The sequence below is a fragment of the Hyla sarda genome, chromosome 9 (assembly GCF_029499605.1).
Source record: "Hyla sarda isolate aHylSar1 chromosome 9, aHylSar1.hap1, whole genome shotgun sequence".
NCBI classification, from domain to species: Eukaryota; Metazoa; Chordata; class Amphibia; order Anura; family Hylidae; genus Hyla; species Hyla sarda.
In genome coordinates, this window is record NC_079197.1 from 61223573 (window position 1) to 61244280 (window position 20708).

Sequence of the window (20708 nt, forward strand, 5' to 3'; positions counted from 1 at the left end):
ATGGTGTCCCGCTGCTCCACGTCTTACTCAGAGATCTTCCGCTGCTTCCAGTCTTCCTCCTGGGCCTACGCTTCTTCTTCTCCCTGTGTCCTGTGGGCGCTTTCTGACATTGTTATAACGTCGCTGCACATGCCGCTCCTAATGGATGACGGGAAGCCGTACGTGGTGACGTCATAACGACATCAGAAAGCGTCCAGGAAGACACGTATCTGAAGGCCCGGACCAGCGGAGGAAGACCCGGAGCAACGAGCACAGGTGAGTAAACCTGACGAGGCTGCTGAAACTGCTATCCGGCAGCAGCTTAAGCATTTTGCGCTGCTGGATAGCAGTTAATGCGATGTCCCCGACATAAAAAAATCATTGTATGTCTATGCTGCCATCGATAGGCAATGGCCTCTGAGAGGCCATTGCATGTCGAAATTAGCATATGTCGGGCTGTCGCATGTCGGGGGGGTCACTGTATTTTTAATCAGAAAAATATAATTAAAAAAATATTTACCGTGTTTTCAGTTAATTGTTGACGGTGAGCAGCATTTTCTATTTGAAATACTTCATCTTCCTCTTCTAAATCTTCAAAACTCTTTAATATAAAAAATATATATAAAATCAATAGTTAATATTTATTATATAATATTGAATAATAGGAACAACATGAAAATGTAGATTCTTACATTGTCAGAAGTCTATTTGGAACAAGTTGTAACTGTTTCGGTAACAATTGAGAGTTCATCCAAATCCACTTCCCGAGACTGCAAAATATAAATGGTTTTATTGGCCAAAAAATTATATATATATATATATATATATATATATATATATATATATATATATATATAAAGAGAATATCCACAGCATACATCCAATAGGTGAAAAAAATCAAAGGTGATTTATTCCATCAAACAGAGTGTCCACAATAACATTTCAACAAGCTCTCCTGGTCTTTTTCAAGCTCAGAGCTTGAAAAAGACCAGGAGAGCTGGTTGAAACATTGTTCTGGACACTCTGTTTGATGGAATAAATCACCTTTGATTTTTCACCTATTGGATGTGTGCTGTGGATATTCTCTTTTTGTTTAAAATGGATCCCTGAACCGGGTCTGGACCTGCGAGCACCATAACATATTTGGCCTTTTTTGGCTGTGCTTGTCACGATTCGGCTTCCAGATAGTGGATCCTCTGTGCCAGAGAGGGATTGGCGTGGACCGTGCTAGTGGACCGGTTCTAAGCCACTACTGGTTTTCACCAGAGCCCGCCGCAAAGCGGGATGGTCTTGCTGCGGCGGTAGTGACCAGGTCGTATCCACTAGCAACGGCTCAACCTCTCTGGCTGCTGAAGATAGGCGCGGTACAAGGGAGTAGGCAGAAGCAAGGTCAGACGTAGCAGAAGGTCGGGGGCAGGCGGCAAGGTTCGTAGTCAGGATGGGTAGCAGAAGTTCAGGTACACAGGCTTTGGACACACTAAACGCTTTCACTGGCACAAGGCAACAAGATCCGGCAAGGGAGTGCAAGGGAGGAGACTAGATATAGGCAGGGAACAGGTGGGAACCAATTAAGCTAATTGGGCCAGGCACCAATCATTGGTGCACTGGCCCTTTAAGTCTCAGAGAGCTGGCGCGCGCGCGCCCTAGAGAGCGGAGCCGCGCGCGCCAGCACATGACAGCAGGGGACCGGGACGGGTAAGTGACCTGGGATGCGATTCGCGAGCGGGCGCGTCCCGCTGTGCGAATCGCATCCCCAACGGCCAAGACAGTGCAGCGCTCCCGGTCAGCGGGACTGACCGGGGCGCTGCAGGGAGAAAGACGCCGTGAGCGCTCCGGGGAGGAGCGGGGACCCGGAGCGCTAGGCGTAACAGTACCCCCCCCCTTAGGTCTCCCCTTCTCTTTGTCCGGTAACTGCCTCCCCTGGGATGAGGACACCTGGAAAGAATGGAGGGTTTCTTCAACGGCAGGCAGTACAGCAGGAGTGGGAATGGGGAGGGAGGGCAGAGGGCGAGGCCTGGCACGGGGCAGTGTGACACCAGGACGGGGGCCATGGGGAGGCACAGAGGCTTGCCTGATGGGACTGGGAGGGGGGGAGAGGCACTTCCTGTGGCAGGCAGAGTCCCAGTTCCTGATCTCCCCGGTGGTCCAATCAATGGTGGGGGAATGAAGCCGGAGCCAAGGCAGACCGAGGAGGACCTCAGAGGTACAGTTGGGGAGAATGAAGAACTCAATCCTTTCGTGGTGGGGTCCGATAGACATCAGGAGGGGTTCTGTGCGGTAACGCACGGTGCAGTCCAATCTGGCTCCGTTGACCGCGGAAATGTAGAGCGGTTTGACGAGACGGGTCACCGGGATGCTGAATCTATTAACAAAGGACTCCAACATAAAATTCCCGGAGGCACCAGAGTCCAAGCAGGCCACGGCTGAGATGGAGGAGTTGGCTGTAGGGGAAATCCGCACGGGCACCGTGAGACGTGGAGAAGAAGACTTAGAAGCAAAAGATGCCACACCCACGTGAGCTGGGTGCGTGCGTGCGTTTCCCAGGCGTGGAGGACGGATAGGGCAATCCACCAAGAAATGCTCAGTACTGGCACAATACAGACAGAGATTTTCTTCTCTACGGCGATTCCTCTCTTCCTGGGTCAGGCGAGACCGATCCACTTGCATGGCCTCCTCGGCGGGAGGCCCAGGCGAAGACTGCAAAGGATGCTGTGGGAGAGGAGCCCAGAGATCTAAGTCTTTTTCCTGGCGGAGCTCTTGGTGTCGCTCAGAAAAACGCATGTCAATGCGGGTAGCCAAATGGATGAGTTCTTGGAGGTTGGCAGGAATCTCTCGTGCGGCCAGCACATCCTTGATGCGACTGGATAGGCCTTTTTTAAAGGTCGCGCAGAGAGCCTCATTATTCCAGGATAGTTCAGAAGCAAAAGTACGGAATTGTATGGCGTACTCGCCAACGGAAGAATTACCCTGGACCAGGTTCAGCAAGGCAGTCTCAGCAGAAGAGGCTCGGGCAGGTTCCTCAAAGACACTTCGGACTTCAGCAAAGAAGGACTGGACTGTGGCTGTGGCAGGATCATTGCGGTCCCAGAGCGGTGTGGCCCAAGACAAGGCCTTTCCTGAAAGAAGACTTACTACGAACGCCACCTTAGACCGTTCTGTAGGAAACAAGTCTGACAACATCTCCATATGCAGGGAACACTGAGACAAAAATCCACGGCAGAGTCTGGAGTCCCCATCAAATTTGTCCGGCAGGGACAAGCGGAGGTTAGGAGCGGCCACTCGCTGCGGAGGAGGTGCAGGAGCTGGCGGAGGAGATGGTTGCTGCTGTAGCAGAGGCAGAATTTGCTGTAACATGGCGGTCAACTGCGACAGCTGCTGTCCTTGTTGGGCAATCTGCTGCGATTGCTGAGCGACCACCGTGGGAAGATCAGCGAGACTTGGCAGCGGCACCTCAGCGGGATCCATGGCCGGATCTACTGTCACGATTCGGCTTCCAGATAGTGGATCCTCTGTGCCAGAGAGGGATTGGCGTGGACCGTGCTAGTGGACCGGTTCTAAGCCACTACTGGTTTTCACCAGAGCCCGCCGCAAAGCGGGATGGTCTTGCTGCGGCGGTAGTGACCAGGTCGTATCCACTAGCAACGGCTCAACCTCTCTGGCTGCTGAAGATAGGCGCGGTACAAGGGAGTAGGCAGAAGCAAGGTCAGACGTAGCAGAAGGTCGGGGGCAGGCGGCAAGGTTCGTAGTCAGGATGGGTAGCAGAAGTTCAGGTACACAGGCTTTGGACACACTAAACGCTTTCACTGGCACAAGGCAACAAGATCCGGCAAGGGAGTGCAAGGGAGGAGACTAGATATAGGCAGGGAACAGGTGGGAACCAATTAAGCTAATTGGGCCAGGCACCAATCATTGGTGCACTGGCCCTTTAAGTCTCAGAGAGCTGGCGCGCGCGCGCCCTAGAGAGCGGAGCCGCGCGCGCCAGCACATGACAGCAGGGGACCGGGACGGGTAAGTGACCTGGGATGCGATTCGCGAGCGGGCGCGTCCCGCTGTGCGAATCGCATCCCCAACGGCCAAGACAGTGCAGCGCTCCCGGTCAGCGGGACTGACCGGGGCGCTGCAGGGAGAAAGACGCCGTGAGCGCTCCGGGGAGGAGCGGGGACCCGGAGCGCTAGGCGTAACAGTGCTGTTTTTCCTACAACATATATATTATATATTACATACATACACACACACACATACATATGTATATGTAGGCATACTGGAGGGGATGGGGAGGAGATGGTCCGGACCGTCCATCATTGATGCAAAAACCTTACAAATTCCATTGATGACACAGATCAACATAAAAAAAAAACACACACAGTGATGTGCAAAGGGTGACTAGAAATGGGGCTTCAGAAACTGCACTTCTGCTATATGTAATAAAAGTGCCGTGGACAATGATGATCTATCTGTAATCATTATATGGAAATAGTGTAAAAACTGTGGCAACAATAAAACTCATTATTTCACACTATATTGTAGTCTATAGAATAGGACAGTGTTTCACAATCTGGGGTGCCTCCAGCTGTTGCAAAACTACAACTCCCAGCATATTGTACTATATAGTAGTAGATAGAATAGGACAGTTTTTCACAACCAGGGGGTGCCTACAGCTGTTGCTAAACTAAAACTTCCAGCATGTTGGACTATATAGTAGTATGTAGAATAGGACAGTGTTTCCCAAACATGGGTGCCTCCAGCTGTTGCTAAACTACAACTCCCAGCATGTTGGAGTATATAGAATAGGACAGTGTTTTACAAGCTGGGGTGCCTTCAGCTGTTGCAAAACTCCCAGTATGCCCGAACAGCCAATGGTTGTCTGGGCATGTTGGGAGTTGTAGTTTTGCAACAGCTGGAGACACCCTTGTTGGAAAACACTGGTTTGGCTATAGGCCAACTATATAGCTCAACTACAACAACCAGTATGTAAAGGAACATAGCACTGCTACAACCACCAGTATGTAAAGAAACATAGCTCTACTACAACCACCACTATGTAAAGTAACATAGCACGACTACAACCACCATTATGTAAAGGAACATAGCTCTACTACATCCACCAGTATGTAAAGGAACATAGCACGACTACAACCACCAGTATGTAAAGTAACATAGCACGACTACAACCACCAGTATGTAAAGGAACATAGCTCTACGACAACCACAGTATGTAAAGGAACATAGCACGACTACAACCAACAGTATGTAAAGTAACATAGCACGACTACAACCACCAGTATGTAAAGGAACATAACTCTACTACAACCACCATTATGTAAAGGAACATAGCTCTACTACAACCACCAGTATGTAAAGGAACATAGCACGACTACAACCACCAGTATGTAAAGGAACATAGCTCTACTACAACCACCAGTATGTAAAGGAACATAGAACTACTACAACCACCAGTATGTAAAGGAACATAGCTCTACTACAACCACCAGTATGTAAAGGAACATAGAACTACTACAACCACCAGTATGTAAAGGAACATAGCACAACTACAACCACCAGTATGTAAAGGAACATAGCTCTACTACATCCACCAGTAGTATGTACCGGGTGTCGGGGGATAGGAGTCCCACATCCCTGAATATAAATATGTGTGTGTGTATGTGTGTGTGTGTGTATATGTGTGTGTATGTGTGTGTTTCCCAACCAGAGTGCTTTCAGCAGTTGCAACAGCTGGAGGCACTCTGGTTGTGAGACAATGATAAATACACATACATGCATAAATCAGTGTTTCACAACCAGGGTGACTCTAGCTGTTGCAAAACTACAACTCCCAGCATGCCCGGACAGCCTATACACCCTGGTTGGGAAACACTGATTACAGACAAATATAAAAACTTATATACAAACATAAGTGTACTTCAGGGGCGCCATGCGTTGTGCAACCACCACTGCGATAAGTGCTGTATCAATCCTGAATATCAATTCCTATAGATCACCTGGGTGATCCAAAAAAACCAATTTCCCATATATCCCAAAGCTTTATTATCAATTATGAATTATTAACATTATGTGTGTTAATGATTAATAATGAATAATAAAGCTTTGGGATATATGGGAAATTGTTTTTTTTTGGATCACTCAGGTGATCTATAGGAATTGATATTGAGCATTAACCCGCCATATATTGGTCTTTGTATGGCTGTATCAATCCTGGGCCTTGTTGGCCTAGTGACAGATACAGCACTGCACATAACATACATAAAATACTATACATATACACACACACTTCCATACATGTGTATATACATGCAGTACATACACACAACACTATACACAAAGGCTAGTAAGTAACAGACATTACACACACACGTTCACACAATACATCTGCATACACATTACACACACAATACATCTGTATACACATTAAACACACACACACACAACACAATACATCTGCATACACATTACACACACACACGTTCACACAATACATCTGCATACACATTACACACACACACACAATACATCTGCATACACATTACACACACACACAATACATCTGCATACACATTACACACACAATACATCTGCATACACATTACACACACACAATACATCTGCATACACATTACACACACACAATACATCTTCATAAACATTACACACACACGTTTACACAATACATCTGCATACACATTACACACACAATACATCTGCATACACATTACACACACACAATACATCTGTATACACATTACACACACACAATACATCTGTATACACATTACATCTGCATACACATTACACACACACAATACATCTGCATACACATTACACACACAATACATCTGCATACACATTACACACACACACACAATACATCTGCATACACATTACACACACACAATACATCTGCATACACATTACACACACACACACACACACTACATCTGCATACACATTACACACACAATACATCTGCATACACATTACACACACACACACACACACTACATCTGCATACACATTACACACACACACACAATACATCTGCATACACATTACACACACACACACACAATACATCTGCATACACATTACACACACACACACACAATACATCTGCATACACATTACACACACAATACATCTGCATACACATTACACACACACACACAATACATCTGCATACACATTACACACACACACACTACATCTGCATACACATTACACACACAATACATCTGCATACACATTACACACACAATACATCTGCATACACATTACACACACACACACACACACTACATCTGCATACACATTACACACACACACAATACATCTGCATACACATTACACACACACACACACAATACATCTGCATACACATTACACACACACACACAATACATCTGCATACACATTACACACACAATACATCTGCATACACATTACACACACACACACAATACATCTGCATACACATTACACACACACACACTACATCTGCATACACATTACACACACAATACATCTGCATACACATTACACACACAATACATCTGCATACACATTACACACACACACACACACACTACATCTGCATACACATTACACACACACACAATACATCTGCATACACATTACACACACACACACAATACATCTGCATACACATTACACACACACACACAATACATCTGCATACACATTACACACACAATACATCTGCATACACATTACACACACAATACATCTGCATACACATTACACACACACAATACATCTTCATACACATTACACACACATGTTTACACAATACATCTGCATACACATTACACACACAATACATCTGCATACACATTACACACACACAATACATCTGTATACACATTACACACACACAATACATCTGTATACACATTACACACACACGTTCACACAATACATCTGCATACACATTACACACACAATACATCTGCATACACATTACACACACAATACATCTGCATACACATTACACACACACACACAATACATCTGCATACACATTACACACACACACACTACATCTGCATACACATTACACACACAATACATCTGCATACACATTACACACACAATACATCTGCATACACATTACACACACACACACACACACACTACATCTGCATACACATTACACACACACACAATACATCTGCATACACATTACACACACACACACACAATACATCTGCATACACATTACACACACACACACAATACATCTGCATACACATTACACACACAATACATCTGCATACACATTACACACACACACACAATACATCTGCATACACATTACACACACACACACTACATCTGCATACACATTACACACACAATACATCTGCATACACATTACACACACAATACATCTGCATACACATTACACACACACACACACACACACTACATCTGCATACACATTACACACACACACAATACATCTGCATACACATTACACACACACACACAATACATCTGCATACACATTACACACACAATACATCTGCATACACATTACACACACAATACATCTGCATACACATTACACACACACAATACATCTTCATACACATTACACACACATGTTTACACAATACATCTGCATACACATTACACACACAATACATCTGCATACACATTACACACACACAATACATCTGTATACACATTACACACACACAATACATCTGTATACACATTACACACACACGTTCACACAATACATCTGCATACACATTACACACACAATACATCTGCATACACATTACACACACACACACAATACATCTGCATACACATTACACACACACAATACATCTGCATACACATTACACACACACACACTACATCTGCATACACATTACACACACAATACATCTGCATACACATTACACACACACACACACACTACATCTGCATACACATTACACACACACACACAATACATCTGCATACACATTACACACACACACAATACATCTGCATACACATTACACACACACACAATACATCTGCATACACATTACACACACAATACATCTGCATACACATTACACACACACACACACAATACATCTGCATACACATTACACACACACACAATACATCTGCATACACATTACACACACACACACACAATACATCTGCATACACATTACACACACAATACATCTGCATACACATTACACACACACACACAATACATCTGCATACACATTACACACACACACAATACATCTGCATACACATTACACACACAATACATCTGCATACACATTACACACACAATACATCTGCATACACATTACACACACACACACTACATCTGCATACACATTACACACACACACACACTACATCTGCATACACATTACACACACACACAATACATCTGCATACACATTACACACACACACACAATACATCTGCATACACATTACACACACACAATACATCTGCATACACATTACACACACAATACATCTGCATACACATTACACACAGACACACACACACACAATACATCTGCATACACATTACACACACACACACAATACATCTGCATACACATTACACACACACAATACATCTGCATACACATTACACACATACACACAATACATCTGCATACACATTACACACACACACACACACACACAATACATCTGCATACACATTACACACACACACAATACATCTGCATACACATTACACACACACACAATACATCTGCATACACATTACACACACACAATACATCTGCATACACATTACACACACACACAATACATCTGCATACACATTACACACACACACAATACATCTGCATACACATTACACACACACACACACACACAATACATCTGCATACACATTACACACACACACTACATCTGCATACACATTACACACACACACAATACATCTGCATACACATTACACACACAATACATCTGCATACACATTACACACACAATACATCTGCATACACATTACACACACACAATACATCTGCATACACATTACACACACACACACACACACAATACATCTGCATACACATTACACACACACACACACACACAATACATCTGCATACACATTACACACACACACACACAATACATCTGCATACACATTACACACACACACAATACATCTGCATACACATTACACACACACACACACACACAATACAACTGCATACGCATTACACACAATACATCTGCATACACATTACACACACACAATACATCTGCATACACATTACACACACACAATACATCTGCATACACATTACACACACACACATAATACATCTGCATTACACATCACACACACAATACATCTGCATTACACATTACACACACACAATACATCTGCATACACATTACACACACAATACATCTGCATACACATTACACACACAATACATCTGCATACACATTACACACACACAATACATCTGCATACACATTACACACACACACACAATACATCTGCATACACATTACACACACACACACAATACATCTGTATACACATTACACACACAATACATCTGCATACACATTACACACACAATACATCTGCATACACATTACACACACAATACATCTACATACACATTACACACACAATACATCTACATACACATTACACACACACACACAATACATCTGCATACACATTACACACACAATACATCTGCATACACATTACACACACACACAATACATCTGCATACACATTACACACACACAATACATCTGCATACATATTACACACACACACACACACACACACAATACATCTGCATACACATTACACACACAATACATCTGCATACACATTACACACACACACAATACATCTGCATACACATTACACACACACAATACATCTGCATACATATTACACACACACACACACACACAATACATCTGCATACACATTACACACACACACACAATACATCTGCATACACATTACACACACACACACAATACATCTGCACTCACTTTTATAGGAAGCTGGCTGTGCGCAGGGAATACTTCAGTAAATAGATGTTCAGGACTCTGTGCTTCCTGCTGCCTTGTTCACTCATCGGCAGACAGGAAGTTACACTGTGCGAGATCATTCAGCAACAGGAGGAGGAAGGCGGGGGTGTTGTTAAAGGAACCGAGCATCTCCAAGAGTGCCAGCGCTATACCAATGACCCCTGCAGAGAGGCTCACTTCTAAAAGAAGGACAGGGAGATGCTCGGCTAAAGGGCAGGGTCAGGGCAGGGGCTTGGCAGGGCAGGGGCCCCTTTGAACCCTATGTGTGTACGTCCCTTAGTGTTTACAAAACAGGGGTGCCTACAGCTGTTGCAAAAATAAAACTCACAACATATTTTACCTATAGTATATACTACTACATAACATTTGTTTGATTTCTGCAACAGCTGGAGGCACCCTGGTTTGGAAACACTGGCCGATTCTATATACTCCTGTATAGTCTTATGCTTCCAAAAAAAAGGGGAGCCTACAGCTGTAACATATAAATTTTTCAACAACTCTTTGTACTGATGATTTAGTGAATAAATACCATGTTTCTAGAAAGAAGGTGCTCCTGCAGTCCGCCAGCCAACTCCAGGGAACGCTGCTTCTCCGGCACAAAAGCTACAGCTATGTGAGGCTGGGTTCACACCACGTTTTTCAAATACGGTAACCGTATACGGTTTTCCGCAAAAAAACGTATATGACCGTATCCGAAACCGTATGCATAGAGAATGCATTGTAAACCGTATTCCAAATGTTGTGTACGGTTGCATCCGTTTTGCCTCGGATACGGTTTTGCCGATTTTTCAACCGTAGGCAAAAACGCTGTCGACCACGTTTTTGCCTCCGGTTGGAAAACCGTATGCGAACCGTATGCGGTTCTTTTAACATTGTTGTCTATGAGAACCGTACACAGAATTTCACAATACGGTTGCACACGGTTTTTCTAATCCGTTTTTGGAGTTGACACATGCGCAGATTGGAATTTCAATAGAACAATAGTAACTTTATTAAATTGCTTGAAAACTAATTCCAACAAAATAGCAAAACCGTTGGCAAAAACTGATGCAAACGGATAGAACCGTATGGGGAAAAACCGTATACATTTTAATTTGGAGTCATACGGTTGTATAAGGTTGCATACGGTTTTTGCCATACGTTTTTTAGCGGAAAACCGTATACGGTAACCGTATTTGAAAAACGCGGTGTGAACCCAGCCTGAGCTGTTAGCTACTTTTGTGCGTCGGCTGCAGCGATTAGGAGGAGCTGATTGGAGGAGGCAGAGTGGGAGCTGATTGGAGGAGGCAGAGTGGGAGGAGATGGCGTAGTGGCAGGGGGTGGGTAAAGCAACAAGGGGAGGCAGCAAGGGGCGTTATACATCAGAATTTCAGGGGTGGGGAACAGGAGTAAGGGAGGTCTTGCGAGTGGAAGAAGTGTAGTAAGCATGATGGGAAAAAGTCATTCCTGAAGTCACGGCCATACTTACAGTACCCGGAAGTAAGTAAAATTACTGGGGAGAATTACAGGAGAACGGCTAGACCGATTTGGGCGACCAGCACCTCTAATGAAAGGTATTCCAGGACACTTCACTATGGTGTCAGATTTTTGGGTATCAGAGTACTCCTTTAAATTGAAACTCTATGACATGGGGGACCGCTCAAGGTGGAACAATTTAAGAATAAGGGGAATTACAGAAACGGTGAAGCAAGAACATTTAATTCCCTTTATTAAATAATTTTTCTTAACACTATTACCTAATCTACCCGCCATAGACCTCACACTGGACAGGGCTCACCGTCTGCCTAAACCAAAGTCCGTCTCAGCTGCTTATCCAAGAGATACAATTCTGCGTGTCCATTTTTTCCACATAAAAGAACAAATATTAAAGGCAGTAAGAACACCCCCCCCCCCCCAGCTCCCAGAGAAGTTTCGGAACTTGCTCATTTTTCCTGACCTCTCACTGGGAACTATGGCAAAACGCAGAGAGTTCGCCAAGGGATAATAACTAATCTATTAAGGGATCAAGGAGTTGTTTATTAATGGGGGTTCCCTGTCAAACCAATCATAACTTTAAAGGCGAGCAATATACGGTAACCAATCCCCAGAGCCTAAAAAAATTATGTGAAGAATGGGGCTTATACCCTTATGGGCAGGGAAACCCAGCAACCCCCAAAGATATTTAACAAAGACTGTCGCCTTAATGGTCCACTGTAATCCATAAGAAGAAAAATTTAAAAACTCCCCCAAAACATCTTTAGAGCATGGCAGGAGAGTAATAAGGGTGGAAGTGAGGAAACTTCTTACCTTTTAAACTATCTTTCTACGTGGATTCCGTGCTCTCGAACTCTGTTTATTTTGTTCCTGTTTTCTTTTCTGTGTAAATTAATTAACTAAGATAATATAGAGCCGGGAATAGCTTCGCACTTATATGTGGGAATATATCCAGCATAACCCCCAGGAGCTAAAGATTAAGCTCATATGTATAATGTTGTATCAGTTGCTGATAATGATATCAGTGTATGCAGGTGTGCAAGTGTATATGTTTAATTTAATTAGTTACCATCTTCCTCTCCTCTCCAGCGAGCAAACACTCAAGGTGGGAAGCTCCACTATGAATTCAGGAAAACTAGGACAGACCAACACATTCACAGCACGAATCCGTAAGTCAATTAGATAATGACATTAAAATTTGTTTCAATAAATTGCAAAGGGTTAAATTCTCCATTTAAGAGAAAATTATTATGGAAAGAAGCAGAGAGCCTACAAGCAGACATCCTTTGCCTTCAGGAAACTCACCTGAAGGAGAAAGATGCACATAGGTTACAACATAAAGCATAACCTTTTATAACCCATTCATATGCTTTAGGGAAGAGGGGGGGAGGGGTAGCTATAATAATAAATAAGAAAATCGACTTTTCAAACCCTAAAATCGAGTCAGATCAAGAAGGGAGGTATAATAAGAAGTAAAATAAATAGGATTCCATATGTACTAATAGGTCTATACTCCCCCAACGCCAAACAAGATACATTTTTACAAAAAGTTCTAAATAAAAAGCAGCATTCTCACCAAAGGAAAGAGTTATAGTAATGGGAGATTTTAACCACACAATATGGCCCTCGATTGACTCAACTTCCAAAGTAGGCCACCCGGAACCAACATCTATTTCACGTATAATCTCAAAATTTAATTTATATGATGTTTGGAGAATCCAACACCCAACAGAGGCAGATTACACTTTTTATTCACCCCCACACAAAATCTATACACGTATCGACTATTTCCTGATAAAAAACCCAGTTTTGACCGCAGCAATAAAATCTGAAATTATGACCATTGAATGGTCAGACCATGCCCCAATAGTTTTAACATTAAAAGATAATGGGGTAGATAAAAAAGCAACGTCCATGGCGTGCAAATCCACAAGTAATAAATAATATAGAGATGAATAAGCAGATAGATCAGTGGATGAAGTCCTTCTTTGAGATTAACAAAGGTTCAGTAATGTCCGAAACCACTCTTTGGTGTGCCTTTAAGGCAACGCTAAGAGGGCAACTTATAGCCCAAACAGCCCATATAAACAAACAATTACATTATAAGAAATTAGAAGTCCAAAAAAAATTTGCGGATCTTCATAGACAAAACAAGTTAAAGTATACTCCTCAAATAACTGACACTATAGCCTCAGTCACAACAGAATTACACAACATGGAATTGCATAAGTTTGATACAGCACTTAATAAAATGTAATTAAACTTTTACTGGATCGCTAATAGACCAGGCAAATTACTGGCACGACAACTAAAGAAAAAAGAGTCACAGCATAAAATCCCGTATTTAAATCTTTCATCTGGGGAAAAAGCACAGGATCCCCAGGGAATAGTGGATGGATTCACCACTTACTACCAGGGTTTATTTAACTTAAAAGATGACCAGGTCACCCCTCAACCCACAGCCAAAATAATAAACAACTTCTTAACTAGAATATCACTACCAACTCTATCAGAAGAAGAGGGCATTGAATTAAGTGCCCCCCTTTTAAGGAGGCCGAGGTTAAGAAATATATAAGCGGATTGAAAACCAACAAAGCCCCTGGCTCAGACGTTATCATTAATGAATTCTATAAATTACATATAAATAGACTTTCTCCACATTTAACGGATCTTTTCAACAGTATACTGAATAAAGGACACATAGATAAAGAAATGTTAGAAGCTGCTATCGTAACAATCCCAAAACCGGGGAAGGATTTAACAGACGCATCACACTTCAGACCAATTTCATTATTGAATACTGATATAAAATTATACGCAAAACTGATAGCAAATAGGTTGGATAGGATACTCCCCCTTCTGATAGATGCGGATCAAGTCGGCTTCGTCAAGGGTAGACAATCCCTAGATGGTATACGAAAGTTCCTGAATTTTATTAAAAAGACCATGACCGATCGAGTGCCTTCTCTGCTCCTTTCTTTGGATGCGGAGAAGGCATTCGATTGGGTCCACTGGGGTTATTTCAGGATGGTCTTGGAAAAATGTAAATTACCATCAAATACAAAATCAGCCATTATGGCACTATATTCCCAACCATCTGCTAGAGTATGTAATGGAAGCACAAAATCCTGGTTAATAACTAATGGCACCCGGCAGGGATGTCCACTTTCACCCCTCCTTTTTGTTTTAGTCATTGAACCCCTAGCACAATCCATAATCAGGAAATTAGAGGGATAGTAATAGGCTCTAACACTCATAAGATAGGACTTTTTGCTGATGATATTTTATTAGCTATTTCAGAACCTCAGCACTCTCTTGATCCCCTGATGAACGTTTTGGATCAATTTACAAGAGCAAGCTATTATAAATTAAACACATCAAAATCAACAATTCTCCCCCTTTTTTTTAGATAAAATATTACAGGGGTGTGGAAATTTTATAAAAAACTACTTGTCCAAGGAACTAAAGCGGAACACAATCCACTTGTCCTGGTAGATAAAATAATTTCATCCAAAATAGTCTGATCCCCCCCACTAGACCACCAGGGATGGATATAAGATCCTTTAGACACTGCTGACAGCGGTGATCTAATGGTTTAATAGGTGATCGCAGTATGCCAGACTATTAGCAGAGGGAGAGCTGTAGCTCCTCTTACACCCGAGCCCAGAAAAGTCTAGATGTAACTTTTTGATCACCATAAAAAATTTCTCATATGAAGTGACCAAAAATGAGCAATTCTGGACTATTTTTTTACATTTACACCGTTCACCGTACGGTTTAATTAACATTATATTTTAATAGTCTGGACATTTCCACATGTAGCGATACCACTTATGTTTATTTTTGTACATTATTTTTATTTAAAGAAAATTGGAAACTTTTATTAGGAAAGGGGCTTATTCACATGTATATGCACTTTTTAAAATATTTTAATCACTATTTTTCAGTCTCAATAGGGACTTATGTGTTACTGGGGGGTGTTCTGCTTCTCCAGTTTATGTGCTGCATTTTGTGTCAGAAAATGCTGGAAGTTGCATTTAGTTACTAGATAACTACAACTCCCAGCATGCTCTGACACAGCCTATGGTTGTGTGGGTGTTGCAGCATGTTGCACTGTATAGTAGGACAGTTCAGGTTATTGTGTAACATGCTGGGAGTTGTAGTTTTGGTTTGTGTCAGCTGCAGAGCCATAGGACGTGTCAGGGAATACTGGGAATTACAGTTAGTAACTACAACACCCAGCATGCCCTGATGCAGCCTATGGCTCTGCAGCTGACCCGAAGCAAAACTACAACTCCCAGCATGTTACACTTTATAGTTCTACAGTTTAAGTTATGGTGCAACATGCTGAGAGTTGTAGTTTTGGTTCGGGCGTGTTTGCGTGCATCCGTGGGACCCTTGGTTGGTGGGTGAGTATGAAGGGGGTGGGATTCTGGGGGTGCAATTTAGTGCGGGGGGCCACTAAAAATAAATAAAATTAGATGGTACAACTGCCCTAATGCCCAACGTGACAGTCCGCTCCTATACAAAACATTCATGCATACACATATCATGCATACACCAGCCACTGCCCCCATATCATACATACACACCCCCCGCCACTGCCCCCCACACATCATACATTACATACACACATCACACATACATCATACACACATACACTCACACCATACATATACACCATACATATGCACGCATCATACATACACCCACCGCTGCCCCCCCACATCATACATTACATACACATCACACATAGACATCATACACACATTATACATTACATACACATCACACATAGACATCATACACACATTATACATTACATACACATCACACTTAGACATCATACACACATCATACATTACATACACATCACACACAGACAGACATAATACACACATCACACATACACTCACACCATACATACACAACCACCCTTCCTGCTGCCGCCTGTATTCTCGGTCTCCTCACCTGAGCCTCCATGAGTGGACATCAGAGCTGTAGTCACCGCCGGTGTGAGGTGAGATTTCCGTCCTCCCCCCTCACCCCCCCCCCTGCTCTGTGTTTTCCCCGTGCAAACATGCAGCCTCCCCGTGGTGGATTAGGTCCTATGGAGACAGGGCAGGGGGAGGGATAGAGCTGTGTGCGGGGGATGGAGCTGTGCACGGAGCTGTGCTCGTCCTTTCTCTCACCCTGCTGTGTCTTCTGAGCTCCGTCCATCCTCCGGGAGGAGAGATAAGGGGACTCTGCAGTCAGCTCCATACACTCTGAGCGCCGGTGTGAGGTGCAGACTTCCATCCGCTCCTGCGCCTCACACCGACATTAAAGAAAAATAAGGGGGAAGTCTGTCTGTCCCTGCTAGCCCGATACAGGGCTAAATCTATGAACAATTCACCTGCCCGGCGCCCAAAACTACTTGTCCCGGGCGTCGGGCGATAGAATTTCCACATCCCTGTATTAAGAGGAGAACTAAAAAAAAGGTTAAAATTTCAATGGACAGAGGAATCTATCACATACTTAGGAATAGAACTAAGTATATCCTCCAGGAAATCTGGGGCAATTAATATCACCTTATTACTAAACAAGTTACAGAAGGACATTAAAACATTTTCTAAACTTCCTATTTCCTGGTTAGGGAAGATAGCTGTTGTAAAAATTGTATTATTGCCTAAGATTCTGCACATATTTCGCAATCTGCCAGTAAAAATACCAGTCATTAATATAAAAAAATTACAAACAGTTCTATTAAAATATATCTGGGAAAATAAAACAGCAAGAGTACCATCAAAGACCTTGTATAGACATATTAAATAGGGAGGTAGGATGTCCAGACCTGAGAAATTATTACAGAGCCATACATTTGACCCAATTACAGAGGTGGTGGCAAAATGACATCTCGGCAAAATGGATAGGAATTGAGACTCAGCTAACTAAGTCAGCTTCATTAAACACAACTCTACGCCGCATATCCTTTAATAAACAGACAATCCCTACAAACAGCCCCACCGCAATAGCCAGCATGGAAATATGGAGGTATGCTTTATCTAATCAAATTATAAATTATTTACCACATAATAAGATGACTATAGAAACAATAAAAGAATTACTACCCAATACTGACTTATCACTATGGCAAAATAAAGGAATAACCAACATTAAACAGATTAGCAATAATAATTCTCTGCTAAGTTTTGAACATTTATCTAAAAAGTATAACCTCCCATCCCAAGAGTTTTTCAAGTACTTACAGATCCGACATTTATTAGGATCACACAAGGAAGAGCCCCAAACACCCAAAACACCATACAATTTTTTTTCTTTTCTCCTAGTAGTGGGAAAGGGGCCATATCAAAGGCCTATAGAGCTTGTCAGCACATTACTTGAAGAACAACCCTAAGTTTCCAGACAAAATGGGAAGAAGATTTAAAAATAGAAATTTCACAGGAATGCTGGTCTAAAATATATGCCTTGCCCAATAGTATGTCCCACTGTATAGCACACTTAGAAAATTCACGCAAATTACTGTACCGATGGTACTTAACCCCAGAGCGTATCAAAAAAATGTATCCTAATATCACCGGATCATTATGTTGGAGATGTAAAAAGGAACAAGGGTCACTGATACACATCTGGTGGTTTTGTCCAGCGATAAGTTCTTGCTGGCAAGGAATAAATAGTTTATTAAACACCTAGTTAGAGAAGCAAATTAAATGGGGCCCTGAGATTGCCCTTTTAAATGTAGGATTAAATGATCTTCCCTTTAAGAGAGAATAATAACTTTCCATGTTCTGGCAGCAGCACGAATAGCTGTGGCAAAGCATTGTAAATCATCTCAGACTCCTAGTATAACAAATATTCTAAACTCCTTGAGTAAATCATGCACAATGGAAAGATTGAGATTAGATGAAATAGATTGCTTAGCAAGTTATGAGAGGTATAGTTGCCTATGGGACTACTGGATAGGGAAAATTAGAGGGATAAGAAACCTAGAGTAAAAGCGCTCTACCCCATAAACAAAGATAACATCATAAAAAGGTGCTGAGGGAGGAACGAGATGGAAGAAGGAGGAATAAGGAATATAAGCAGCCAAAATAGAAAGATGAATGAATGAATGATAGATGTAAGGAGTATGTTTTCCTTTTCTTTTTGTTTGTTTGGATCTGGAAATTTGTTGTAATTATGTAAAAAATTATAAAAAGAATAATAAAAAAAAATTGATAGATAGATAGATATGAGATAGATAGATAGAAAGATATGAAAGATTAGAATTCACAGAAGAAGCAGCAAATCCGCCATGCAATTGGAATAGAGGTAGAGTAGGTGCATGCAAAAGAAAAATAAGCAGCAACTAAACCATATTCACTTACTTTTTATAGAAGCTGGATGGTCACTTCTAGAAGGATGGAAGCATCATCAGGGTTGGTTCCGGTCCTTTGTAGGAGGCAACTGGAAACTGGTGCAACTTCTTGTCCTTCTGGTGCTACTGAAACAAAAAATCTAAAGTAAGAAAACATGAAGAAAGAAGAAAAATAAGCAGCAACTAAACCATGTTCACTTAAAGAAGCTGGATAGGCACATCTGGAAGGATGGAAGCATCATCCGGCATGGTTCCGGTCCTTTACAGAAGGAGGCAACTGGGAACGGGTAAACTGTAAACTGGTAAACTGCAAACTGGTCAACTTCTGGAAGGATGGAAGAGTCTGTTCCTGTCCTTCTGGTGCTGCTGAAACAAAAAATCCAAAGTAAGAAACCATGAAGAAAGAAGAAAAATAAGCAGCAACTAAACCATGTTCACTTACTTTTTAAAGAAGCTGGATAGTCACATCTGGAAGGATGGAAGCATCATCAGGCATGGTTCCAGTCCTTTACAGAAGGAGGCAACTGGGAACGGGTAAACTGCAAACTGGTCAACTTCTGGAAGGATGGAAGAGTCTGTTCCTGTCCTTCTGGTGTTGCTAAAACAAAAAATCCAAAGTAAAAAACCATGAAGAAAGAAGAAAAATAAGCAGCAACTAAACCATGTTCACTAACTTTTTATAGAAGCTGGATAGTCACATCTGGAAGGAAGGAAGCATCATCAGGGTTGGTTCCGGTCCTTCTGGTGCTGCTGGAAAAAAATCAAAGTCAAGTCAAAAAACATGA

The 20708-nt window shown here is 42.3% G+C and overlaps 1 protein-coding gene across 5 annotated transcripts in view; it reads right to left on the reverse strand.

Moving 5' to 3' along the window:
• The window catches only part of KLF8 (KLF transcription factor 8), a 458675-nt gene that overhangs the window by 6292 nt on the left and 431675 nt on the right, over window positions 1–20708 (reverse strand). For 2 of the 5 annotated variants that reach the window (XR_008847871.1, XR_008847868.1), the window contains exons 8-12: window positions 20598–20673; window positions 20366–20521; window positions 19934–20289; window positions 672–749; window positions 500–580 (exon numbers count right to left, since the gene is read on the reverse strand). The gene's annotated coding sequence lies outside the window, so the exon portion shown is untranslated. The remainder of the gene's footprint in view (window positions 1–499; window positions 581–671; window positions 750–19933; window positions 20290–20365; window positions 20522–20597; window positions 20674–20708) is intronic. The other 3 variants (XR_008847872.1, XR_008847870.1, XR_008847869.1) reach the window with 3 other exon arrangements.